Genomic DNA, 18,868 nt, shown 5'->3' with positions numbered 1-18,868 from the left:
CTAATTTCACTTGGAGGAACAAACACTGCCACAGCCAGAAGGCACAAAATGTGCAACAATAATCCTTAAGGCAACACACTGTAATTTGCCTTCTTCTGTTTAATGCCATGTCAAACAGAAGGATTTCTACACATTTCAGATGGTAACTGTGTTGCCTTCAGTTAGTTTGAGTTAAAAAAAAAAATGATTTACTTCAGAGAGCAGTGATAGATGAAGGATATGACATGCACTGAGCATGCCTAGTTCCTTGCTCATGCCAAAAAATTCCCAGAAGGATAAATCTCGTTTCCTGCCTTACTTCACAGAATTTAACTTTTTAAACAAGTCATGTTCTGTGGTTTGGATTCTGTGTTTATATCAAGGTTTGTTTCCAGGCTCATGCACAATAATAGTGCATTGGTCTGAAAAATCTGAATATTTTCATGCGGGGAGAAATCTCTGTGTTTTAATCTCACTTTCACTCATATTATTCACATTAATGCTTATAAACCAGCCCTTACAGATAAGTTGCAATAAAAGCTGATRTTTTCCAGGTATAAGCTGGAAAATATGTAAACTTGAGCTTTCATTTAAATCGAACTTATTTCCATGATTTCAGGCTGCACTTATATATTCATAGTGTAGACTTTATTTATTTTAGAAAATATGGAACTGGAAATTAAGACTTAATTTTAAAAATATGTTCTGTGTTTAAACTGAGTTATGCATTATACACACACACAGGCACGCAGACACACACACACACACAAAGCCTTTGTGATCTGCTGAATACAGATGGATTCCAGTCCAATTGGAAGCAGAACATGAATTATATTGAACTTATTAGCCCCCTGTATTTAGAAGACTTTAGGAATGCATATTTCTTTCTGGGTTTCCATTAATGGTAGCTTCCTTAAAAAAACTACCAAACAAACAAGCAAATAAAACTCGACACATCCTTGTGATTTAATTATATATTTTAAGAACATGCAGTAGAATCCAAAGATCTAGTATGAAGAAATTTGAGAATGTATGTGAATATAATGCATACATACATGAGGACACACAAAAAAAAACCCACACATGCACAAATAGGAACCATGCTGGGATTATACTTTGGAATTAATGTTTCTTGCTTTACTAATGTCTTGATGGCTTTAATAATATATTGAAAAAAGTTACACTGTGCAGGAAAACAAAACAAAACAAAAAACAAAAAAAAACCCAGCAAATTAAAACTTCTCATTCTACAGAATTTCTTCTGAGTTTGGTGGACACCTGGCAGATTAGCTAATTTCTGGTGAGTTTGGGTTTTTCTATCCCAATTTCCAGTTTAACCTATATGTTTTTAAACTTTGACTATTTCTGCAATGTATTTTTGCCTACTCATATTCTGACTTTAAGGARTGATTTAAAATCATTCACTAATAGTTCAGAAATTATACAGAAATGAATAATTTCTAACTACATAACTCAAACTTCAGTATGCTTAATTTAAACCAGTAGTTATGCCTAGATACATAGGTGGCTGTAAATACATATGTGTATGCATGTGTGTATGTGTGTGTGTGTTTCGGAAGATATTATGTATGTGCATAAATACATATATGTGTGCACACACATATATATGCCCATTGCGGTAGGGGGAAAACATATGTGATTATATTCAGGTTCTTTTAAAAGGAAAATCTTAATGTGAGAAGGAAGATTTCCCCTTGGCACTTGGCTGAAGAATATGCAGAACAGCTGGTSTTTGTATGAAGTGACAGTTCTATGTGCTGCTGTCTGTTTCTACTGAGCAATCTTCTTATCGCTGACTACCCTATAAGCAACAGCACAAGTTTTGTCATGACAGTATTTTTTTTTCCTCCTCAGTTAAGGGCTAAACTTGAAAAGTTTAAGAAATAATAAAAGAGTACATGTTGCATTAATTCAATGTAATTCCTTTATTTTTCCATTTCAGCAGTACCTATGAGGCTTGTCTCAGTGTCATAGCCTTGTTCCTTGACACTACAAATATATAGTAAATGACAATCCCTGCTTTTAATGTTAATACTCTGAAATATGTCCATAAACCTCAGCTCTTCTGTTTTCTGTGCAAGGATGCATGACCTTTATGCAGGAACTCAAAAAAGGAGTTCAAAGAGGGATTCCATCAAAGAGGGATTCCTTCAAAGCAATGCAGACATCTTTCATTCTTTGGCCTTAGGAGTAGTAACAAAAACAGCTGTTTCCACAGTATTGCCCTCTGAGGAGGAGGGGTGGAAGGAGAGGGAAAGAGGGAGCCTGACATGCTAAACTCTTGCTTCATATGGTGCCATGTGGTCCCTGTTACACAAGACCAAGACATGTGCACCTTGGACATAGTCCATACATGAATCAGGATGACACTCAACTGCTGCTCCAGTACATAAGGTCATAAGAACAGACATACCGTCTCCAATATTGGCTATAAGGAATACCTAAAGAACAGCAAAAGTAGGGAAGCACAAATGATACTTCCTCAAATACTTTCTCAGCTTTCAACTATTTTCAGGGGATTTCCTGTGCCTGACATCGTTTATCTAATTATTAATCCTCAATTAATTTGTTTTCCATATTCTTGTCCAATGAGTGTCCTCTTGAACCCATGTATGTTTTCACATCAGCAACATCCTTTGGGAAGAAACTTCACAGGTCCACAGCATAAAGCRCCAACTGCATATGATCTTTCAAGAACAGTGTGTGATGAGTGGATGGTTGAGTGAAGACTACTTCTTTCTTCTTTGAATCTATGTGGCACACATTCGCAAGGGGTAATAGCTCCAAGGACACCAGTAATGAATTTCCATCCACAAACTGTGGCTGTGTTCTTGTTTTAAAGGCTAGAACATTTCTGCCATCTCATACTTCTAAGACTAAGAAAGAGTAGGTCGGTGTTTGAGCCATCATAAGACTAAGATGAACCAAGTTTGCTGAACCCATGCAATTTGGTTACTAGCACACTATATCTCTTTTTTCCAGCTGGGTTTAAATGCTCTTCTCAGTTTGCCTAGTCTGCATGCTGTTTGGAGTGGGGACACAGTGCCTAGCACACACAGACTGAAACATGTCTGTGAAACCATGGCAGAAATACTTAAAATGAATATTAATCATTATTATCGTACAGTCTCCTCTAAAATAGAACAGTCTCTATAAATGGATAGATTTCCCTGTGGGTTCTCTGCTGGGGACTTAGTCTCTCCCTCATGGCTCTTCCAGAAATGCTGCCTACATGCTCATAGCATCAAGTTATGCCTACACACTCATAACATTCTCAACCTGGTACCTCTCTAGCTCCTTCTATCTCGTTGCCTTAGCTGCTCTTACACTCAAATATAAATAATCTCAGCTGTTTTGCTTTTTTCCTATTGTCCTTAGATTATCTTTCCACCATAACTGAACTCTCAACTATCATCTTATTTGCTCTCTTGCCAACAATCTTTGAAAAGTGAGTGCTTTTCTAGTGTCTTAAATTTACTAAATAGTACTGCTAAATGTTTAATAGACCTGTTGGTATACTTTTACATTTGATTACTCTTGCTGCATCAGAGTTTCCTAGATTTTTTTCCTTTGACTCATCTCTTAGAGAGTGTGAGTCTTTTTGCTATGTTTACCTGAGGAGCAGGTATCTCCTGATGGGCTGCATGGTTTTATGTGAATTCTTTTAGTCACATGCCCTGCTGATGCACTGAGAAAGGTTTTTGAAATATGTTTCTCAGATAAACTGAGGGATTATGCCCCAGGAATGCACTGTGGGACAGATAAACTATCATGAGAAAAGGAACATTTCAGGTGCTTGTGCAACTTATTTTATTTTTTTAACTGGACCACGTTTATCTTTACAGCAGCATCTCCAGGAATTTATCAGTGTCCTTACAACCTTCCTCCTTATGTACCTTGCTACCTCCTGCGAAGCGGCGCCACTTATCACTGAGTTATATTCTTCAGCTGCAGGATTATGCTCTCCTTGAAAGGTTTAGGGAAATTCTCCTGTTTCATCATGAATCCGAAACTCGCCTGAGCACAGGAAGCTACAATCTCTGCACCATTAAGAACTGCAATGAAGTGAAAGGTAATACTGACTTTTGATATAAAAAAATATTCTACAGTTCTCTATCTACTTAATATACTTCATGGTGGGATGCCATGTTTAGGTATGAAACTTGCACCAAATTTTTGGCCATCATGTATCCCCCCATACTAGTAAATCAAACAACAGTAGGARTGTTCTCAGACACTCAAATTTCAGCAGCCACACTGCTAAATTTTCCCTTACTTGGTTTTCAGCAAGGTCAACCAACACATTCCCAAACAATTTCTGGCACAATTCAGGACTTAGCACTGGGCTGTTCCCTGTAGGTGTTTTGAGGGGTAAAATAATTTAATAGTTTAGATGAAGCCAGGCCTCAGCATTTGGCCTTGAGGCCAGAGACCAGTTTTGGGCATATTTAATTTACTACTATAGTTGAAGATCTAGGAAAGCAGTGTTTCTGGAGTARGTTCCCTATCTTCTCAGGGGAAGTACTTTAATAAGTATATTGGAAAGCCTCTAAAGGAAGATATTGTTTGTCTAATTTAGGTATGTGGGCTTACAGCTCATTTTCAGTGCCTGATTTTGGGGCAAAATTCTATAAATATGAGAAAAGAGTACTGACATATTAATTCTGCAATGGCTTCTGTCTGGCGAATCACAGCCATGTACTGAGACATAATTATACTCGTTGGAACACAAAAAGAGTCTGTAGCTCTCAGACAGGCATTGTTCCTTGTAGAGACACAACTCGTTCTTGTATCCCATGACTCAGTCTCTCTTCTCCCACTCAGGCCCTGTGGTGATGAAATCAGACAAATTCAGATTTAGATTACATTGAAAACAAGATAATATTTCTTTTGGATGATCGTTCTTTCCCCTTCAACTTCTACTTATCATGAAATGTGACAAGGCATGGATTAACAACTTGTTGAATCCAATCAAGCTATCACAGAAAATGGAGTTGGAAAGGGATTTTGAGAGGTCATATGGTGCATTGCCCCAAGGCAGAAACAGCTCTGCTAAGGGCATTGTGGACAGCTGTTAGAAAAACAGCTGTTCTCAAAGGCTTGTAACGATGGTAATTCCACACTCCTTTTAAGCAATGTATTCCAGTGCTTCACTATCTGTACCTCTCTGGAATGTTTTCCCTAATGTTTAATTTCAACCACCTTTGCAGAGATGAATGCCCAKTATTTCTCATCCTATCCACTTCTGGCGTGGAGAATAGACTTGTTTCTTCTGTGCAGCAGCCTGTACTAGATTTGAATACATTTTCCTCCTCAAATCTTCTCTTTTCTGGGTTAAGCAAGTCCAGTTCTGCTAATCTTTTTGAAATGGTTGTGTTTTCTAGCTTTATGATTGTTTGCACGTACTGTTTGTTACTCATGGGATTATACAGTCAGTTGAATGAGTTCCTAAGCCAAACACCAGCATACCACCATCACAAGGAAGAAGACAAGACCCTATAACCAAGGAAAAGGCAAAAAGAAGGTAAAGTCTTGCAATAACAGCAGCAGAGATATAAACTTACTTAACTAGTCATGAAACTTAAATGAGGAAAGCAACGGATATCAGTAGCAATTGAGAATGGCAGTTCTGAATTAAAAAGCAAAATAAAGAATGGGTTTTGATATATTTTTTTCTACAAGACAATATACTAGTTAGTGTGAATAGATAGACCTGTCTTATGTTAGACAAAGCTTTATTTCCTTCAGGAACTTTTCTTTGCCCTGCAATGGTCTTCCAATCTCAATATTRCTTCAAGTACTGATAAAAATGGAGTCACCTAGATAATCTCCACATTCCTGAAAAGTTCAGTACAGGAACCCACAAGATTCAAATGCTAGATATTCCTCCAGCCTACTTCCTTATGAACTAAATATGTTTTAGGATACCTACCTAAAATCYTTATTAAAATTTCTTGTCTCTTCAGTGTAAAGATCAAATTTTAAATAGTTTTTCCGTTTTATGGTAGAATAGCTTCATTGCAAAATTCCAAATTATGCCAAGGTGGATATCTTTTAAGGTATCTCTAACTGCAGAGGGAAATAGAGGTGTGTTTATGCTCTCTAATGTTGTCTGGCATATGCTTAGAAATTTTTCGATAGGATTTCTGAGGTTTCATATTTTAGAAATAGATGTATAAAATGGCTTGAAACCAGATTCTTTGGCTATAGTTATATTAGTGAAATGGGCATAGTCAGAACAGAGCCCTAATAACAGTTATCCGTACTGTTAAATTGTTAGTCTATTCCCTGGACTTTTTGCCCCACATTAAATAGCAGTATCTACCTGGGAAGAACCTGAAAGCTAACACCTGCCAAGGAGCATTCACAGAGTCACAGAATTGTTGAGGCTGGAAGGAACCTCTGGAGATCATCTACTCCCTGCACAAGCAGGGTCAGCTAGAACACCTTGCCCAGGATTGTGTCAAGGCAGCTTTTGTACCCCTTCAAGGAAGGAGACTCCACAACCTCTCTGGGTAGCCTGTTCMAATGCTCAGTCACCCTCACAGTAAAGATTTTCCTCACGTTCAGRTGGAACTTCCTGTGTTTCAATTTGTGCCTGCTGCCTCTTGTGCTGTTGCATGGCACCACTGAAAAGAATCTGGCCTCATCCTCTCAACACCCTCCTTTCAGATATTTGTACAGACTGATAAGAACTTTCGTCAGCTTCTCCAGGCTGAACAGTTCCAGTTCTTGCAGCCTCTCCTCATAGGAGAGATGCTCCTGTCCCATCATCATCTTCAGCTTCTCCAGGCTGAACAGTTCCAGTTCTTGCAGCCTCTCCTCATAGGAGAGATGCTCCTGTCCCTTCATCATCTTAGAAGCCCTCTGCTGGACTTGATCCAGGACCTCCATGTCTCTCTTGTWTTGGGGAGCCCAGAACTCCAGATGTGCCCTCACCAGAGGGGCAGGATCACCTCCCTCGACCTGATGGCAATGGTCTTCCTAATGCACCCCAGGATACCATTGGCCTTCTTGCCGAAGGACACATTCCTGGYTCATGCTCTAATTATTGTCCACTGGACACCCCAGGTCCCTGCATATGCAGGGCTGTTCTCCAGTAGGTCAGCCCCCAGCCTGTCCTGGTGCATGGGGTTATTCCTCCCTAGGTGTAGGACTTTGCACTTCCTTTTGTTGAACTTCATGTGGTTCCTCTCCATCCAGCTCTCCAGCCTGACCAGGTCCCTCTGAACGGCAACACAGCCCTCAGGTTCACTCCTCCCGGTTTGACATTATCAGCAAACCTGCAAAGAGTGCACTCTGTCCTTTCACCYAGGTCATTGAGGAGTAAGCTGAACAGGAYTGGACCCAGTGTTGATCCATGGGGTACAGTGCTACTTCCCTCCAACTAGACTTTGTGTCACTGATTACAACACTCAGAAGTTTCTATTCAACCAGTTCTCAGTCTACCCACTGTCYACTCATCTAGCCCGTGAGCACTCTGGATGCAGCCACTCTGCTCTAAAATAWAAAGGAACTTGTTAGTATGGATGTGGCTGAACTGTGTTATCTGTCTTCCAGGCCAWCAAATGGGCCTAGRCATTCTTTATCTCACTACTRCAGATCTAGCCTCTGTTCACAGAGCCTTGGGGCACCCATCCAAGGGGATCAGGTAACCCCCAAATTCTTTCTTCTAATATTTTTCAGTCTCTGCCACAGTTTTTAGAATTCTTGAAATAATTTTCCTTTCAGAATAGGCTTCAGAAATATCAGGTTTAAACACAAATATTTCTGCTAATTAAATTTTGTAGTAGTTTTAAATAAATTTATGGCAACATCTATCCATTAATGGCTTCTATTTTTTTAGAGGAAATTTACTGTTAACATGGATTATCAAACCTTCTGTAGACTTTAACTCGGATTCCGATRCAATCCACCGTCAAGKATACAAGGCAGACAATCCTGCTGTGGGACAGCTCTTTTCTCAGCTAGTCTGTAAAGTGATGCCTGTCTGTAAAGAGATTCCTTCATGGTTCCCAYGTTCTGTGAAGCACCACTTGTGCACAGACCTCTSTTCTTTTTATGTCTACCCCTTTCTGAAACCTGTCTGTATTTCAGTTTCTGTTAATCATGAGCTAAGTGATAATCTTTATAGTCCATTTTWTAGTGAGGCAGAGTTTTCAGGCAAACATGGGTTTTGAAATCAGAAAGCATGTTAATTAGATATCCTCCAGGTTAAGTGATAACCTATCAAAGATATATAGGATTTGTGGAGAATCTTGTTTTTTTTTTTCCAAACTTTATACTGTTCTCTTCATGCTTTCAACTTCTTCCCGTTTGTCATACCAGATTTCCTGCTAACTACAGGTAGAATGAAAGTCATTTAAAGAAGAAATTCGCTGTAAGAGCAGTTTGTTTATATTATTTTCAGTCCTGGCYCCCAAATACAAACCAGTATTAACAGTTTAAAATTACAGTGTTAACATTTTCTGTTTCTGAAGTAAGCTAAACATTTAGGAAATCTGTATTGCAACATATATTTGTTGTGTTTAACTGTAAGACATTAGAGATTCTAAATTTTGCTCTTGCAAATACAGCATTTCTGTGAAGTTCCTTTGATCCTTTCTTACCTATCATTTGAAAATATTGGTTCAGGGAGTTTTGTTGTATTTGCTCTGTTTTGTTTTCCAAATATTGTATGAACAGATGAGTATGACCAGATTGCTGCAATGTTCACAAAACCAAAAGGCATTGAAGGTACCAGGATTTAACTTTTTTAAAGTCAACTCCAGATAGCCAGAGATTGCTAAAAAAAACTAGAGAGTTTATTTTGTTTAGTATTTGAAAACACTTTTATCCATGGCAGTTWGCATGATCCCTACTGGGAAAACAGAGATCTAATTCTGTCCTGCTYAATATAAACAGAATTCCCAGTGAATTCACTGGGAGGCTTGCCTGAACAAGGAGCACRGAAGAAGGCCCTATAAACTCTGAAGAATATCCCTCTGCTTTCCTGTGGACTAATCTAATCTCTGTAGTTTACCAAGTACTTATATTCTAGCACTATATCAAAGTGCTTTGCAAATTATCACATCCATATGCAGAGGTTTTGGAATCTTCCTAGAAGTTATCATTCTGTAGGAACCAACATATCTYGAAACTGCCATATGCCTTAGGTTGTTCCTTATCCCACCGTATWGGGCTGACAGCTCCATACATTGATTTTATATTGATGAAAATAACATCTCTTTTCCCATGACTTTACTACTAACAGGTTCAGCTGGTAATAATAAGTAGATATCTGGGTTCAGAGAATAGTAAATATAGCATAGAAAAATAAACCATTTCCAAGAATGTATTTTCTCTGTGGTTAAGATACGTTATACTATTCCACATTATTGAGCTAGTTAGTGCTTGGAGACAAAAAAAAGAGGAGAAATCTGAATGGGAAAGGCAACTTTGGCAGGAGCACTACTGCTGGTTTTAAGGAATGAAAAACAGAAGTTGAAAAAAAAGAGAAGAGATCAGAAAACTTGTTTTTCAAATATATATTAGACGAAGGGTAGATTATGGAGAAGTTCGAAAACAGAAGTTAAAAAAGAAAGGGTAAAAAAATGGGCGCTGTCTTTTTTTTTAAAGATGGAGTGCAACTGGAAACAGCATGCAGCCAAAGGTCAGGGTCAAGAGTAATAGAATCCTGGCACTATGTGCTAGTTTATCTTCTACRCGATGAACTCCTGCCAAACCATATACACAATGTCGTACAGCAGGGAAAAGTGTCTGATGCATCTCCAGAGTATTTATGAGGGCTTCTGTTTTGAAGATAGTTTCTTAGGTAACCGAATAATAACATAATGGGACTATTTCTCATTTATCAGGGCCATTTTTTTTTCTTTCTGGCTTATTCTGCAAATTAAACTGTGATAACCGATTCTCCCTTCCTGGATTCCYGCTCCTAGTTTTAGCAGGATTTTATTTTATTTTATTTTAAGATTTGCATTAAGAAAAAGATTTCTGAGGTGACAGTACAAGAGCCGATTCAAATAAGACAAGTCTTGCTCAGTACCTTCAGAAATGAATAGCTGAGTTGGAATGAAATGCGCTAGTGACATTTAAAGGAGATGGAAGAAGATCTTGACTAAGTTGTTGCTTCTTGAACTGTTTGTCTTCCTGTCTCTCATATAGTACTGTGTGTTATTCTTTGTTTCTTTTAGGCATGGTAGTATATGTATACTCTGTTTGTAAAGCCTCCCTCCTCTGTACAGTTAGAGCAGAATCCAGTAGTTTGTTTTTCTACATTTCCCCTTATTTCACAAATATGTAAATATTCCAAAGCTAGTTTTAGAAAACAGTTTATCCAAAGTATATCAYGTATTTTTAACCAAAAATCTTGCAGGTGTACAGCATGAAATGCAAGAAAACAATAAGTCAGATTCTGATCTAGCACTGGGAGCAAAATAGCTTCATTAATGGAATGTGGATTAAACTCACAGCAGCTGTTCTGTAATATTTATACTTCAGCCTCTCACGAACTTTTATTAGAGGACAAGTGACATCATATTAACTGCAGTAAAAGAAAATTCACATACTTACTTAAGAATAGCCTATGTCTAGTTTTCTAGCTCTATTCTTGCTTCACTCCAAGTAACTTATCCATGTGACCATGAACATTACCTGAGAGGTAAGATAGCACACAACATGAGATGATACCGGTTTCAAGGCTTTGATTTCAACAGGAAGAGTCACTGTGTTTAAATCTTTGCAGCCATCTRTAACAAAAACTTCAGATACAGGCCTGGCTTAATTCCAGTAAATGAACTGTTTCACTGAGACCAGTTGTGTCATAAAGGACTAACTTTATGTGGGACAGGAGAGCCCCAGAGACCGCCTTAAAGAACTATAAGAGCTGAAAAAGTGCTTCCTTTGTTCCCAAACTCCATCCAGCTGAAATCCCAACAATGAATTTTAAATGAATTTCAATAGAAAGATGAAAAAGTAGWTGGACTTCAAAAGTCAGTAAGGAATGTAAGGTTCAATATTATGAATTAATATATGAAGAAGCATGGAGAGATTCATAGCACAAAGCAATTTATTATGAACTTCAGGTAAGCCATCTTGTTGCCAACGGGTCAATTTGGGTGAACAGGTTCTGCTCCTCTCCTTTCCTCAAACAGTTTCCAGAACTGTGTTCTGACTTATAAAAGCTCAGACCACTGGCAGTAGCATCAAAGCAGAGAAGTAATTGTAAAGCAGTGTTACATATTAAGACTACAACTGAAGCCCCTATGAGTCAGTCTTGAACTTGTCTTTCTCTCAGGACTTGCTTTCCCGTGTAAGCTATCAACCCTGGAGAGAAAATGACTCCCAATGCTGTTTGAGGCTTTGTCAGACTCAAACCACTGTTTGAGTTCTTCATCCTAAAGAAGCACTCAAAGGTTAAAAGTTACATAGTAGGTCACACACTGCAAACTCTGTAGCTGGATTATTCCTGCGACTAATACAATTAGGTCCATGGGCAGTTTACAATTCAGTTTGTTAGAAAATAATATTGATTTCTGAGGTATTATCAGTATCTGATGCATAACATGAAAATGAGTAAGCAAAGAGTATTACACAGATCCAAGATCAAGCAGTGGTGTTGCCTGCAACAAGATAAAACAGTATCAGAAAAAAAAGAAGCTTGGAGTTCCCTGTTTATCCCTCTTCAAGTTAAACATTGGATATAAGAGAGATTTTCGTAGCACTATAGGAGAGGTTCCTGAAACAGATAGCACCTTCATTAAATGACATTCATCTAACTCTATTTAGATCCCTTTCAAAATAAGCAAATTTAAGATGCATATTCTGCTTGTTAATATACTTTTTACTTACTTCAAGATTTGCTAACCTTTTAAAAATCTTTTGCTAAGTGTTTTTCTCTCTCAAATGTAAATAATTCTCTTTCAAAAGCAATATAATCAAATCTTTCTTTCTACCATACCATTTTATAAGTAGAAGGCCATGCTGGAAAAGCAATGATTCTTGTTTGAAGATAATCTTGTTCAGCTTCTAGCTTTGCAACAGAAATACTAACTAAACTTGCCTGTCCCAAACCCACCTCCTGATTGTCTCAGACAGAGCTCAGGACTCACACTGAGTTCTATTCTGAATCTCAAACCTGCAGGTTTGGAGATGATACTAAAATATAGTAAATTCAACTTTATTTGCTTGAAAGTGAAGTTGAATAGTATTAACAATGGAATATACAACAAAGCTAAACTGAAATGTTGCTAACGTTGTATACAACCAAAAATGCAGTGTTTCTTTTGCCAGGGAACATTGTGGCTGAACACCAGTGAGGGTTAATCTCACTAGCTGTTGCAAAAGTCTGTATCCAAAATGTGCAGAGAGTAATGCTGGCTCTAATTATTACACTGCATGCAGAGATCAGTCAACTTTATTCCGAGCAATTCACTAACTTTTCTTTTGTGTAAACTTGGCACAGAAAGACTTTTACTATTGAACTAAATAAAACCCTCAGCACATGGCCATGGCCCAAGGGGACACTTTATCATTTGTATATAGAGAGACATTTGATTATAGTTTAATTATACAATATGCTGCTATTTATTTTCAATCAGTCTGCAAACTCCATAATTATGGATTATTTACTGATGAACTACTTACAATCCATTATTCTATTATGTTAATGTATTCAAATCCAAAAACATACGAATGTTTAATAACCTAGTTTAAATCAGTTGGGCTTTTATTGGTCTTCAAGAAGAAAGATATATAGAAACTGACGATTTGGTAAATCAGAGTTATATGACAGTGAAAACAAATTTTGTTTGGTTTCATTTTTTAAGTTTATAAAATTTGTGTTCAATTTATCATATCATTATTTGCTACTGTACTTCTGGTTGTCATCTCCTCCGGATGGTATTTAATCAATTGCAGAAATCAAACATGTAAGATACTGGACAACATTTCCCAAAGTTCTAAGTAGTGGGATTTTCCAAATCACATAAATGCTTCCTAATTGACCCTTTTGTCTCCTAATTTTAAAATTATAAACCTCATCTTTCTCCCTTCTCTCACTCATCTACTCAGTTTCTCCTAAGCCCCAGGGAGAATTACTTACATTATTTGAGTTTTAGTCAGTTCATTTTCTTGAGTTCTAAAAGGGCTTGAACTCCATCTTTTCTTCATCTTCTGTGGAGGTACCTTACCTCGGTCAAGGGRTTACAGACTCTTCTGAAGTGGCACTTTCCTGCAATGCAAAAATTTTAATCAATCATTGGGTAACAAAGGAAAAGCTAGAATCACGTAATAACCTGAGGCTACAACGCTGCATGGGGAGGCTTAGGTGCTAGACCTTTCTGAAGTTGATTCTGAAAATTATAGATCTGTTCCATAACAGTCCAGAGCAAATCTGAATTAGAATAATTTATTACCCAGATAACTCATTAATCATCATGTTTACAGGGGAAACAAGGAAAAGAAAAACAGGAGATAGGTGGTCTCCTTCTGAATGGTTTTGTCCGAATGGACTGATTAGCATCACCGCAGAACATCAAGAGAGGCACCAGATCCTAGTGGTTAAGTAAAGGAAGCGTATAAAGTCTGAAAAGGATAGGACCATGTATGGCTTCAGAAGCACATTTTGGCTTCACAGTCAGGGATATAACTTTTTTCTTTTATRTAGTCTCTTCCAAGAGTCCCAATGTAGGTCTTTGCAGAGATAAATACATTCAGGATTTATCAGTGCATTTGAACTTGCCAGTCTCTTTCCCTTATATTATTATTCTTCATTTTCACTTGAGTTTGCAGGTTTCTGTGTCTGCAGACTWCTGAATCTCCTCAGATCTGAAGAGATCACTTTCTCCTCAAAAAACCTACCAGCTAGTTGCATACTGGCAGATATTGCATATTGATGTGATGGCAGATCATTTTGGCAATGAAATAAAACTAGGACTCCAGCTTCCCCAGAGTGCAGGGAGCACAAAAAGGCAATATTGATTTTATTTGTTTGTTTCTGAAGACCAGTTCGTAATCCTCAGGATAGTTTCCTACTAYAGCTCTTCAAAGTTTCAGCCTATTGACAAAGACAGTAATTTTGAATGAAACATTTCAGGTAAGAAAACAGGAGGCCTCTCCCAACAACTGTTTCCCAAACTAGCTTCTCTTTTATGGCTGCACAGAGCATTCCTCTATAAAGTAGGCTGTAGAATCAGACACAAGATTTATATGCTAAATTACGCATGTAAGTATGACAAAGTAAATCACTCCYTTAATATAGTAATAAAACATTATATTTAGGATTCAATATAAATGGTTTGTACAGAGGTTAGTAATTGTATACTGGATATTAAAAGCATATTACATACTTTAGTAGTATTTGTTATGGATGGTTACAAGCACATTAGTAGGTGTTATTGATCTGTTCATTCTATAATAACATCTAAGAATGATTTACCATTTACTAAAGTAGTTATTACTCGTGTATCAACTCTTTAGACATTATTTATCGGTGTGCCATAATGTCCAGGGAGACGACCATATCAGGTATAATAAACCAATACTGTAGTTATTTCCACTTGTAGGTTTACCAAAACCTACAGTTCATTAACACCTGTACAAAATTTTTAGATCTTTTTAATTATGGTTGAAATTTTTAGAATCCAGATGAAAATAAAAATTATAATGATAATGATACACATTCAAAGATGTTGAGATCAGGAATTGTAGAATTCCAGTATTCACTGTATTTAAACTATCTTTTGTAARCTAAAACACTAAGTCATACAGGGGGTCACATTGCTGGCTTATTTTGCAAGGGAAAAAAMCAGCTGATTTTGCATTTTCTCCACTACCTTTGTTCCCGCTGGGATGTGCGCAGTAGATCTGACTAGTAATGATGAGTGTGAGCTTCAAGCTAACAGCACATAAATGTCCAATGTGCTTCAAGACTGCCAAGCCACATCTCTCTTGCTCTGCTTGTTGTATTTTCACAGTGAACAGAACTTCTGAAAGCAAAAATATTCTGGCAGCTTGAAATCCAGAAAATCTGAGAAAAAGTAGTAGAACAGCTGGCAGGATTTGTGCTGGTTTTATGTACCTGTGTCTACTACTTACTGAATATGAACATCACATATACATAAATACATGCACACACATTACATTAGTTACAGTCCTGATAACTTCTAAAACTGTTTGTGTACAAATGAAAAATAATACAATACTTYCCTTAAATAATATAACATTTCTACCTTTTAAAAATGGAATATTTCTACCTTTTAAAATAATGATTGKAAAATATTGAAATTTTTTGTTAATCAGCAAAAGATCAGGAAAGTAGAACATCATTTCCTACCCCATCCTCATTTTCATTGAATATTGAAAATGTAAGCACTAGAAGGCATGCAAAAATGTGTCCTATTTTAAGCAGATGATACATTAGGGATGGATTTCATGGATTTCAATAGAGAGAACTGGCATTTTAAAAGATACTAAAAACAGCTTCACAAAAATTTACCCGAGCTGAACATAACAAGGTGAATGACTTCCAACTGCACATACGACCAGCATCATTTTGAGCACTTTTGACTTCTGAGCTGAAATGACTAGGTGAACAGGTGTAGCTAAGCTTACTTTTTCATCCTACAGCTTCAGGTGACAAGACTAGTATTTTTAAATACTCATTTCCATAAATATGTTGGATGAAGTAAGGAATATTGATGTTTTGTCGATGGCTTTGGTGTTTGGACGTGGTTTGTGGCAAGGGTTAATCATTATAACACAAAGATTAACCCTTGCTGCCCTCTCATTGTTTTCAAGCAGTGCTGAACCAAAGTCACTCAGATTTTCATCTCACTTAAGATCACTAGTTTAAAATTTGGCATCTAAGCTCTGTGCTCTAGGTTCATTCTGTAATGAATGAAGAAATGCATCAGCCTCCGGAAGGCTACTCATCCTTTAGAAACATAGATTTATTTTCTGAAGAAGCTCCTGTTTAACTCTCTATTTTCAGCAGACAAATACCTTAAAATAGGCAATGGAATTTTAGATGGGTAYAATTAGGTGAAATGAATCCTATCACTTAATCTATTTTTTCTTCTGGATTTTTAAATTATGTRTTTAAAAATGACTCTAGATAAGCCATTGAAATAGCACTTACTGGTGAATTTGATTCATTCGATGATTAAATAAATATATTTATAAGKGGATATTTTCCATCATTTTTCATCTTTTTAGTATGACATATTTTCAAAATGACTTTGCCTATAATTCCTAAAGTAAGGTTTTATCATTATTACTGTTTTGTCCTCYTTTAAATAAACATTGTTTATGTGATATCTTTCCATTTTTCATCTTAGAGTCGCTTCTCCCAAAACACTTAATTTCAGTTTTAATCACCTACTTTGATTTTCAGAAGTGAATGTTTGGAGGCTAAATTCTCCACTTAAATACCCCTCKTTATGCCCCATCACTGAGTTGCCTGCGTGTAACAGATCTCAACRTAGCCCACAACATTTTGGGGTTCTATCTTGGTCATTAATCTTTCTTTATTGCTGTATGTTAAACAAACTGTTAAAAATAATGGTAGCTGGCAATGAAAAAGTGTGGTGCCCTTTAAGAGGCATTGTTTGAACTGATATTTAAAGATTTCTAATTCTCTGGGGTCAGGAAAGYAACATTTTCATGTTTTTACAAGTCGTTTTGCAGCAAGTCTTATATTGTCCAGAAATGATGTTTAAAGTTTCAATAGCTTCTGGTTCTCTGTGCCACATCACCTTGCAATTGCCCCCAAATTGTTTCTGAATCACGTTTCCTCTGGCAAGGAGTGGTAACCCTCATTTTATATTACATTGTACAATATACAGTGCTCTCACCCCACTCGTAACAATGTTAATGTCAGAATGAAAAATGATAAAGCATAAATTAAATAGCAACCATATGTTTTCTGTAATATATCTTTTTTTKTTGTTGTTTTCTGACCCAGGTAAACAATTTCCTTATATCTCCCGCTCAGATCTGCACTTCATCCCCCAGATCTGCCTCACAAACACCAAGGAGCAGGCATCTTGCATGTGTACAGGCAGCTGAATTTGAACTTCTGTTAACCTAAAGTGATAGTGCTCATTGCCCCCRAACAAGCTTTTCCTTTTAACCAAAAGCTTGTTAAATAACGTATCTTCCATCAGGCTATGGTCATTTTAGAGCTTTACAAACAAACTTAAGCTTCCAGTCCATGTTATGACAAAGAACAGTGAATCTTTCCATGGGATTAATCTAGTAAACCCTTTGTAAATTATCTGAACAAATAAATGTTACAAAATTCTACTGGTTGGGCTCCCCACCCTCCTCCTCCCCCAGCCTCCGCTGGCAAGCGGAAGTTGCTCTGTGTATATCACATTCTCCGAATAGGAGGCCATCCAAAAGCTACAGAAATCATTACAATAAAACACAAGTCGCTAGTTTCCTCTGGTGCAGAAGGGAGAATTTCCATGGGCCGAGGTCCTCTCTGTGCGTGGATCTTTGATGTGGTAGAGCACAGGCCAGCTTGTGGGCCAAAGTCATCGAAATTTTTCATCCTGGATACATTTTTCTTCCTTCTCCCCCTTAAAAGATGGTCTTTGAACTGTGGCCACCCTTAGTTTGGAGCGCACAGGCTGCTACAGTGGTGTGTGCAAGCGCAGTGTGCTGGGTCCTCGTAGAGCAGCCAGACGCTGGAGGGATGGGTGGGATGGATCCTGCACTGCATTGCTGACAGATTCTCTACCCTGGTTTCACCTTACTTCCAAAACCCATCCTTTTCACCCTCCCCAGCATATTTCCTTTGCTGTCCTTCCTGCCTGCTTCACATGACCCTTAGCCAAGTGCCCAGGCAAAAATAATAATAAAAAAAAACTTACAAAATCTTAATTCCTGTGTGTCATCATATTTGCTTCCTCTGTGCTGTGTATCATTTTTGCCAACTCTTTTTGCTCATATATTTGTTTTGCTAGCTGTTCAGGGCAATTTGTCCTGCCTACTCCCCTGTGTGGTATGTTTTTCTGCTAGAGCATAGTTAGTGCTGGACAGAGGAACACAAGCTAGGCCGGTGGCTGCAAATGGTATCACTGCACCAGTGAAAAATCTGTAGTAGTAATTAGCTGAGAAGCAGCATCGATTTCTCAAGTGGCATACTTCACTAAAACTCAATTATATTGGGTCTGGTACACAGGATTTGCCCAGTTAGGTGTAAGCTGAGGGTGGGACTCACGGCAGTCAAATACAGTCAGGTATTTTATCTCCCAATAGGAAACAGAGATGTCCACAGCAGGTATCTTAAGATAGAAAAAAAGGCTTCTGGAAGTGCTTAATTGTCACCAGTGATTATAGGTAGAGAACAAGCTTCGACTTGTTGTTTGGCTTTCACATGGCTAAAGCTAGCTGAGGTGAGATCAGTCCACCCTGTGCACCTGTGAGATCTAGCGCTAATTCCTGGTACCTTTTATAGGTATAATTTTCCAATAATTACAACTACTTACCACTGAGATGTTATTCAACTTTAAGTGTGAACATTTTAACATTTGTGATTTTTTTTTAAAAAAACTGTATCAGATAGTTTTTATATGGATTTAGATTTCTGTATATACTAAACAATGATCCATCTTGCTACTAGAAGAATTAAACTACTAGAAGTACTAAAAATCATGACCAACTATTCAAGAGTAAAATCAACATTCTTTGGTTTTGGCTCTGGATCCCAGGTAAGAGGTCCTAATATATAACAGATAAACGAGAAATAATAAGCTATATAGCACAAGAATAATGAAGAGAAAGTGTTGTAAAACAATTCTGTATTGAATGTCATGTACTCCACAGGCTAGACTGATTAAATCAAGCCACAATATGCCAAATG

Source organism: Rhea americana, unplaced genomic scaffold, assembly GCF_003343005.1.
Source record: "Rhea americana isolate MKP2758 unplaced genomic scaffold, rheAme1 scaffold_211, whole genome shotgun sequence".
NCBI classification, from domain to species: domain Eukaryota; kingdom Metazoa; phylum Chordata; class Aves; order Rheiformes; family Rheidae; genus Rhea; species Rhea americana.
Note: the sequence above shows the minus strand (reverse complement) of the source record.